Genomic DNA, 7,427 nt, shown 5'->3' on the forward strand with positions numbered 1-7,427 from the left:
GGACAGCCCTCTCATCTGAGGAACCAATCTAGTGAACACTCCCTATACTGTCTCCAATGCAAGTATATCCAACCTTAAATCTGGAGACCAAAACTGCGCACAGTACTCTAGGTGTGGTCTCACCAAAGACCTGTACAATTGTAGCAAGACTTACTTATTCTCATACCCCAATCCCCTTGAAATAAAGGCCAACATGCTATTTGTCTTCCTAATTTCTTGCTGTAGCTGCATACTAACTTATATGAGTACACCCAAGTTGCTCTGAACATCAATGCTTTCAAAAAATATTCTGCTTTTCTATTCTTACGAGCAAAGTGAAAAACTTCACACTTCCCTACATTATACTCCATGTGTCACCTTGCTACTTACTCATTTAACCTGTCCATATCTCTCTGCAGCCTTTTTGTATCCTTCTCACATCTTAACTTCCCACCTAACTTTGTATTGTCAGCAAATTAGGTACATTACTCTCTGCCTCTTCAACTAATTTATTAATATAGATTGTAAATAGCTGAGGCCTCAGTACTGATCCATGCGGCACTCCACTAGTCACAGCCTGCCAACTTGAAAATGCCCTGTTTATCCCTACTCTTTGCTTTCTGTCAGTTAACCAATCCTCTATCCATGCTAATATATTACCCCAACACCACGAGCCTTATCTCGTGTACTAACCTTTTTTATGGCACCTTATCAAATGCCTTTCAGAAATCCAAGTACACTATATAGGGACTGGGAGGGGCCTGGTGCTGTTGGTTGCCATACTGCGATTGGCCGGAGTTTGGGGCGCTGGGTGCCTGTGAGATCAGAATGGGTGACAAGCCTCTCTGGGAGCAGATTGGAAGTGGCTTTGTACAACATTACTATCAAGTTTTTGATGCAGATAGGAGCCAACTAGGATCATTATATATTGACGCATCATGCCTAAGTTGGGAAGGACAGCAGTTCCAAGGAAAAACTGCCATTGTGGAAAAAATAATTGGCCTTCCATTTCGTAAAATACAGCACAGCATAACTGCACAAGACCACCAACCTACCCCAGACAGTTGCATCCTGAGTATGGTAGTAGGACAGCTTCAGGCTGATGAAGACCCTGTAATGGGATCTCACCAGATATTTCTACTGAAAAACATCAACGACGCTTGGGTCTGCACCAATGATGTCTTAAGGCTAGCACTGCATAATTTTGGATGAGACTTCTGCCTCCAGCACATCCCTAAATCCACTCTTCTAATTTGCTATTAATCACAATAACTAGATTCCAAATATCATACACAATTGTGTACACAACAGTAAAATCTGCAATCTGCGTAGTATCTAATCACAGTTTGCTTGAATTTAGCTATTTGTGCATGATGTTTGGAAATATGTTACTTTAGCTGACATGGGCAAGACAGTACCCCAGTGTATGTTGTACCAGCATGCCTTAGAAGATAAGTCATACCACACTTTCTTTTTTCCTCTGTGTACTGGTAAGTCGCTACAGCAATCCAAAGAATCAAAATAAATAACAGCAACTACCTGTCCAACTTTTTGATTTGTTCATAACGTTTTGTTGACTCGTGATACAATAAACCATGTACTTTTCTTAAGATGGAAAAAAATCTACTGGTTCCCCTTTGTCTATCCTACTAGTTACACCCTCAAAAACTCTAATAAATTTGTCAAACATGATTCACCTTTCATAAAGCCATGTTGACTTGGTCTGATCACAGAATGATTTTCTAACTACATTGTTAAGACTTCCTTAATAATAGGTTCCAGCATTTTTCCAGCAACTGATGTCAGGCTAACTGGCCTATTGTCCCCTGTTTTCTCTTGCCCTCCTTTCTTGAACGGCAGTATTTATAAAGTTCCCTTGATACTGGTCTCATCAAACACTCCCTGATCATGTAAAGCATAGTTTAGATACAGAGTAAAACTCCCTACATTGTCCCAACAAAAATTCCCATGTATCATTTACAGCACAGGTAAAATACTGAATAAAGATCATTCTGCACAGTGCCATTAAATCTCCTGGGCAGGTAAAGCATGAGTTAAATAAAGAGTAAATCTCCACCTGTGTTGTCTCATCGGACTCTACCAGGGCAGGTGCTGTACTGGAATAGTTTGGGTAGGGAGACAACTAGTTCTGGAGCACAAGTCTTCAACACTAAAGCCAGGATGTTCTGCAGTCCCAGACACCTGAAGTAGTTAGTCCCGCACCCATTCCAATGCCCAGAGGTACCTTTCCAATCCAAGTCAAGCAGAGCAGACGAGACTTTGTTTTTTCTGTTTACCCCAGCTGACAGGTGGATACATTAGTTACCGTCCAAAATCATACCAGCAATCAGAATGAGAGACATTGTATCAATTTTAAAATTGTGCAACCTTCACTACAAACTAAATACAGGAAAAGAATTGAAAGAGCTGGATAGAGGGCCAGTGATAGGTGAAGGCAGAGAAGAGATTGCCAAAGATGTCATAGACAAAAGGACAAAGGAGTGTTGACGGTGGTGATATTAGCTGAGGAATGTGCTAATGATGACATTAAGGGTAGAAAGCAGGACGAATAAGTGACAGATAGCCCTAGTGGGGGTGGGGTGGGGGGAAGGGATTGAAATAGGCTAAAATGATAAAACAATAGATGGAAATACGTTTAAAAATAATGGAAATAGGTGGGAAAAGAAAAATATATATTAAAAAAATATTAAAAATGATAAATTATTGGAAAAAGGGGGATCGGAAAGGGGGTGGGGATGGAGAAGAGAGTTCATGATCTAAAGTTGTTGAACTCAATATTAAGTCCGGAAGGCTGTAAAGTGCCAAGTCGGAAGATGAGGTGCTGTTCCTCCAATTGGTGCTGAGCTTCACTGGAACATTGCAGCAGGCCAAGGACGGACATGTGGGTATGAGAGCAGGGTGGTGTGTTGAAATGGCAAGCGACAGGGAGGTCTGGGTCATGCTTGTGGACAGACCGAAGGTGTTCCGCAAAGCGGTCACCCAGTCTGCGTTTGGTCTCTCCAATGTAGAGGAGACCGCATTGGGAGTAGCGAATGCAATAGACTAAATTGGGGGAAGTGCAAGTGAAGTGCTGCTTCACTTGAAAGGAGTGTTTGGGCCCTTGGGGAGAGGGGAAGTAAAGGGGCAGGTGTTGTACCTTCTGCGGTTGCATGGGAAGGTGCCGTGGGAGGGGGTTGAAGTGTAGGGTGTGATGGAAGAGTGGACCAGGGTGTCCCAGAGGGAACGATCCCTGCGGAATGCCGCTGTGGGGGTGAAGGGAAGATGTATTTGGTGATGGCATCATGCTGGAGTTGGCGGAAATGACGGAGGATGATCCTTTGAATGCGGAGGCTGGTTGGGTGATAAGTGAGGACAAGGGGGACCCTATCATGGTTCTGGGAGGGAGAGGAATGTGTGAGAGCAGCTCCGCAGGAGATGGGCCGGACACGGTTGAGGGCCCTGACAACCACAGTGGGTGGAAAATCTCGGTTACGGAAGAAGGAAGACATGTCAGAGGAACTGTTTTTGAAAGTGGCATCATCAGAACAGATGTGACGGAGGCGAAGGAACTGACCACAGCTACCTCGACTACAGCTCCTCACACCCCGCTTCCTGTAAGGACTCCATCCCATTCTCTCAGTTCCTTCGCCTCCGTCGCATCTGTTCTGATGATGCCACTTTCAAAAACAGTTCCTCTGACATGTCTTCCTTCTTCTGTAACCGAGGTTTTCCACCCACTGTGGTTGTCAGAGCCCTCAATCATGTCCAGCCCATCTCCCGCGCAACTGCCCTCATACCTTCCTCTCCCTCCCAGAACCATGATAGGGTCCCTCTTGTCCTCACTTATCACCCCACCAGCCTCCGTATTCAAAGGATCATCCTCCACCATTTCCGCCAACTCCAGCATGATGCCATCACCAAACACATCTTCCCTTCATCCCCCCTGGCGGCATTCCGCAGGGATCATTCCCTCTGGGACACCCTGGTCCACTCCTCCATCACCCCCTACACCTCAATCCCCTCCCACGGCACCTTCCCATGAAACCGCAGAAGGTGAAACACCTGCCCCTTTACTTACCCCCTCCTCACCATCCAAGGGCCCAAACACTCCTTTCAAGTGAAGCAGTATTTCACTTGCACTTCCTTCAATTTAGTCTATTGCATTTGTTGCTCCCGATGCGGTCTCCTCTACATTGGAGAGACCAAATGCAGACTGAGTGACCGCTTTGTGGAACACCTTCAGTCTGTCCGCAAGCATGACCCAGACCTCCCTGTCGCTTGCCATTTCAACACACCACCCTGCTCTCATGCCCACATGTCCGTCCTTGGCCTGCTGCAATGTTCCAGTGAAGCTCAACGCAAATTGGAGGAACAGCACCTCACCTTCCAACTAGGCACTTTACAGCCTTCCGGACTTAATATTGAGTTCAACAACTTTAGATCATGAACTCTCTCCTCCATCCCCACCCCCTTTCCGATCCCCCTTTTTCCAATAATTTATCATTTTTTATATATATATTTTTTATATATATTTTGTTTTTCCCACTTATTTCCATTATTTTTAAATGTATTTCCATCCATTGTTTTATCTCTACCTTTTAGCATATTTCGATCCCTTCCCCCCACCCCACCCCCACTAGGGCTATCTGTCATTTATTCGTCCTGCTTTCTACCTTTAATGTCATCATTAGCACATTCCTCAGCTAATATCACCACCGTCAACACCCCTTTGTCCTTTTGTCTATGACATCTTTGGCAATCTCTTCTTTGCCTCCACCTATCACTGGCTCGCTATGTGGCTCTACCTGTCCCACCCCACTTCAACCAGCTTATATTCCACCTCATTTCTATATTTCTTAGTTCTGATGAAGAGTCATATGGACTCGAAACGTTAACTGTATTCCTCTCCGCAGATGCTGTCAGACCTGCTGAGTTTTTCCAGGTATTTTTGTTTTTGTTTCAGATTTCCAGCATCCGCAGTATTTTGCTTTTATAAAAGAATTAAAAGGCTGTGCCTAAATTGAAGGTTTAGAAAGGTACACTCTCTGCTGCTGCCCTCTCTCCTGTGGAACTACAGGCCTGTGACCAGCAGGTTGCTGATGGTGCTGTTGCTGGTCATCTTGGTCCTCATCTGAGGTCCAATCTAAGGTGGCAAAAATGGCACCCATCCTGATTTGGTGGATCAGATGGGAAGGGTGCAGTTTATACATTCAAACCTCAGAATTGTTTAAAGAAACTAGAGACTGTCAGTGAACATTTTCTAATGTCTTCTAAATGGTAACACTGGATATTTTTCTTCAGTTTTATCTTCTCCAAAGTGCTCAGGAAAACTGAAGAAACCAATAAAGAGTTGAAAGCTTTAGGAAACGCTATACCATGTTTCATGTTCGGAGGGAGGTTTCAATGAAAAGCCCTGAATAATTAAGCAGAACCTTTTAATAACACCATTACTGTTAAGTAATATTTTCCACAGAAGGTATGGGGGTGTAAACAGTTGTGCTGTAAACTATTTATTTTAAGATGAAAGGGAGTTGGGGTCAAGAATAGCTAATCAGCATTTCTATCTGGATGCAAGGTTAATGTGATTCATGTGAGAAGGGAGCAGAGGCAGTCATTTTTGAGATCAGATTACAGGTTTCCTTAGAAATCAGTGAATATCACAGACAGACAGCAGTTCTGTGAGGTCAGCAGAGAGAAGAGGCTGCTTGGCTTTGCGAGCTACCACAGCTAGATATAGGAGGGAGACAGTCTCTAGTTGAAGAGACATACGCTCCAATCTTCTAAGGGTTCCGGAAGATTTGGTCTGGGATGGCCAGGGGAAAGAGGAACTGTCAGAACATGCAGTTTAGACATTCAAACCTCAGAATTGTTTAAAGAAACTAGAGACTGTCAGTGAACATTTTCTAATGTCTTCTAAATGGTAACACTGGATATTTTTCTTCGGTTTTATCTCCTCCAAAGTGCTCAGGAAAACTGAAGAAACCAATAAAGAGTTGAAAGTTTTACGAAACGCTATACCATGTTTCATGTTCGGAGGGAGGTTTCAATGAAAAGCCCTGAATAATTAAGCAGAACCTTAATGGTGGTGGATTTAAGGAACTCTCTGAAAACTGAGGAAAGCACCTTGAGACGATCATTAAAGCTACCACTCAGGGAGCGGGGACATAGGAATCAATTGGAAGCTGGGACCAACTATGGGCTCTTTACTCTAAGGGCTGTAGTTCCGTGGGGAGTGCAATGTGGGATAAGTATAAAAGGGAAACGTTCCTCTCTGTAGCTTTAAATATAAGTTGCTGACAAAAAAGAAATAGTGTATAGTCATAGTGCTTTTAGTCATTTGCTTCAGTAAAAGTTTTAACATGAGAAATGTTGCCGTGTCATTCTTCCAGCCAGCAACTTCTTTTTATTCATTCACGGGATGTGGGCTTCACTGGCTGGGCCAGCATTTATTGCCCATCCCTAGTTGCCCTTGAGAAAGTAGTGGTGAGCTGCCTTCTTGAACCGCTGCAGTCCATGTGGTGTGGGTACACCCGCAGTACTGTAAGGAAGGGAGTTGCAGGATTTTAACCCAGTGACAGTGAAGGAACAGTGATATATTTCCAAGTCAGGATGGTGAGTGACTTGGAGGGGAACTTCTAGATGGTGGTGTTCCCATCTATCTGATGCCTTTATTCTTCTAGATGATAGTGGTCGTAGGTTTGGAAGGTGCTGTCAAAGAAGCCTTGGTGAATTCCTGAAGTGCATATTGTAGATGGTACACACAGCTGCTACTGTGCATTGGTGGTGGAGTGGGTGAATGTTTGTGGATGTGGTGCCAATCAAGCGGGCTGCTTTGTCCTGGGTGGTGTCAAGCATCCTGAGTGTTGTGGGAGCTGCACTCATGCAGGCAAGTGGGGAGTATTCCATCACACTTCTGACTGGTGGACAGGCTTTGGGGAGTCAAGAGGTGGGTTACTTGTCACACTATTCCTAGCTCTGACCTGCTCTTGTAGCCACAGTATTTATATGGCTAGTCAAATTCAGTTTCTGGTAACCCCCAGGATGTTGCTGGTGGGAGATTCAGTGATGGTAATGTCATTGAACATCAAGGGGCGGTGGCTGGATTCTCTCTTGTTGGAGGTGGTCATTGCTTGACACTTGTGTGGTGCGAATGTTATTTGCCACTTGTCAACCCAAGCCTGGATTCTGTCCAGGTCTTGCTACATTTGTACAAAGACTGCTTCAGTATCTGAGGAGTCGCGAGTGGCGCTGAACATTGTGCAATCATCAGTGAACATCCCCACTTCTGACCATATGATGGAAGGAAAGTCATTGATGAAACAGCTGAAGATGGTTCGGCCAAGGACACTGCCCTGAGGAACTCCTGCAGTGATGTCCTGGAGCTGAGAAGACTGACCTCCAACAACTACAACCATCTTCCTTTGTGCTAGGTATGACTCCAAGCAGCG

The 7,427-nt window shown here is 44.5% G+C and overlaps 1 pseudogene; it reads left to right on the forward strand.

The window, feature by feature from the left end:
• Positions 1 to 730: 730 nt before the first annotated feature.
• LOC144684363 (nuclear transport factor 2 pseudogene) lies at positions 731 to 1,601 on the forward strand (annotated as a pseudogene).
• The last annotated feature ends 5,826 nt before the right edge of the window (positions 1,602 to 7,427 follow it).

The sequence above is a fragment of the Cetorhinus maximus genome, chromosome 1, assembly GCF_964194155.1.
Source record: "Cetorhinus maximus chromosome 1, sCetMax3.hap1.1, whole genome shotgun sequence".
NCBI classification, from domain to species: Eukaryota; Metazoa; Chordata; class Chondrichthyes; order Lamniformes; family Cetorhinidae; genus Cetorhinus; species Cetorhinus maximus.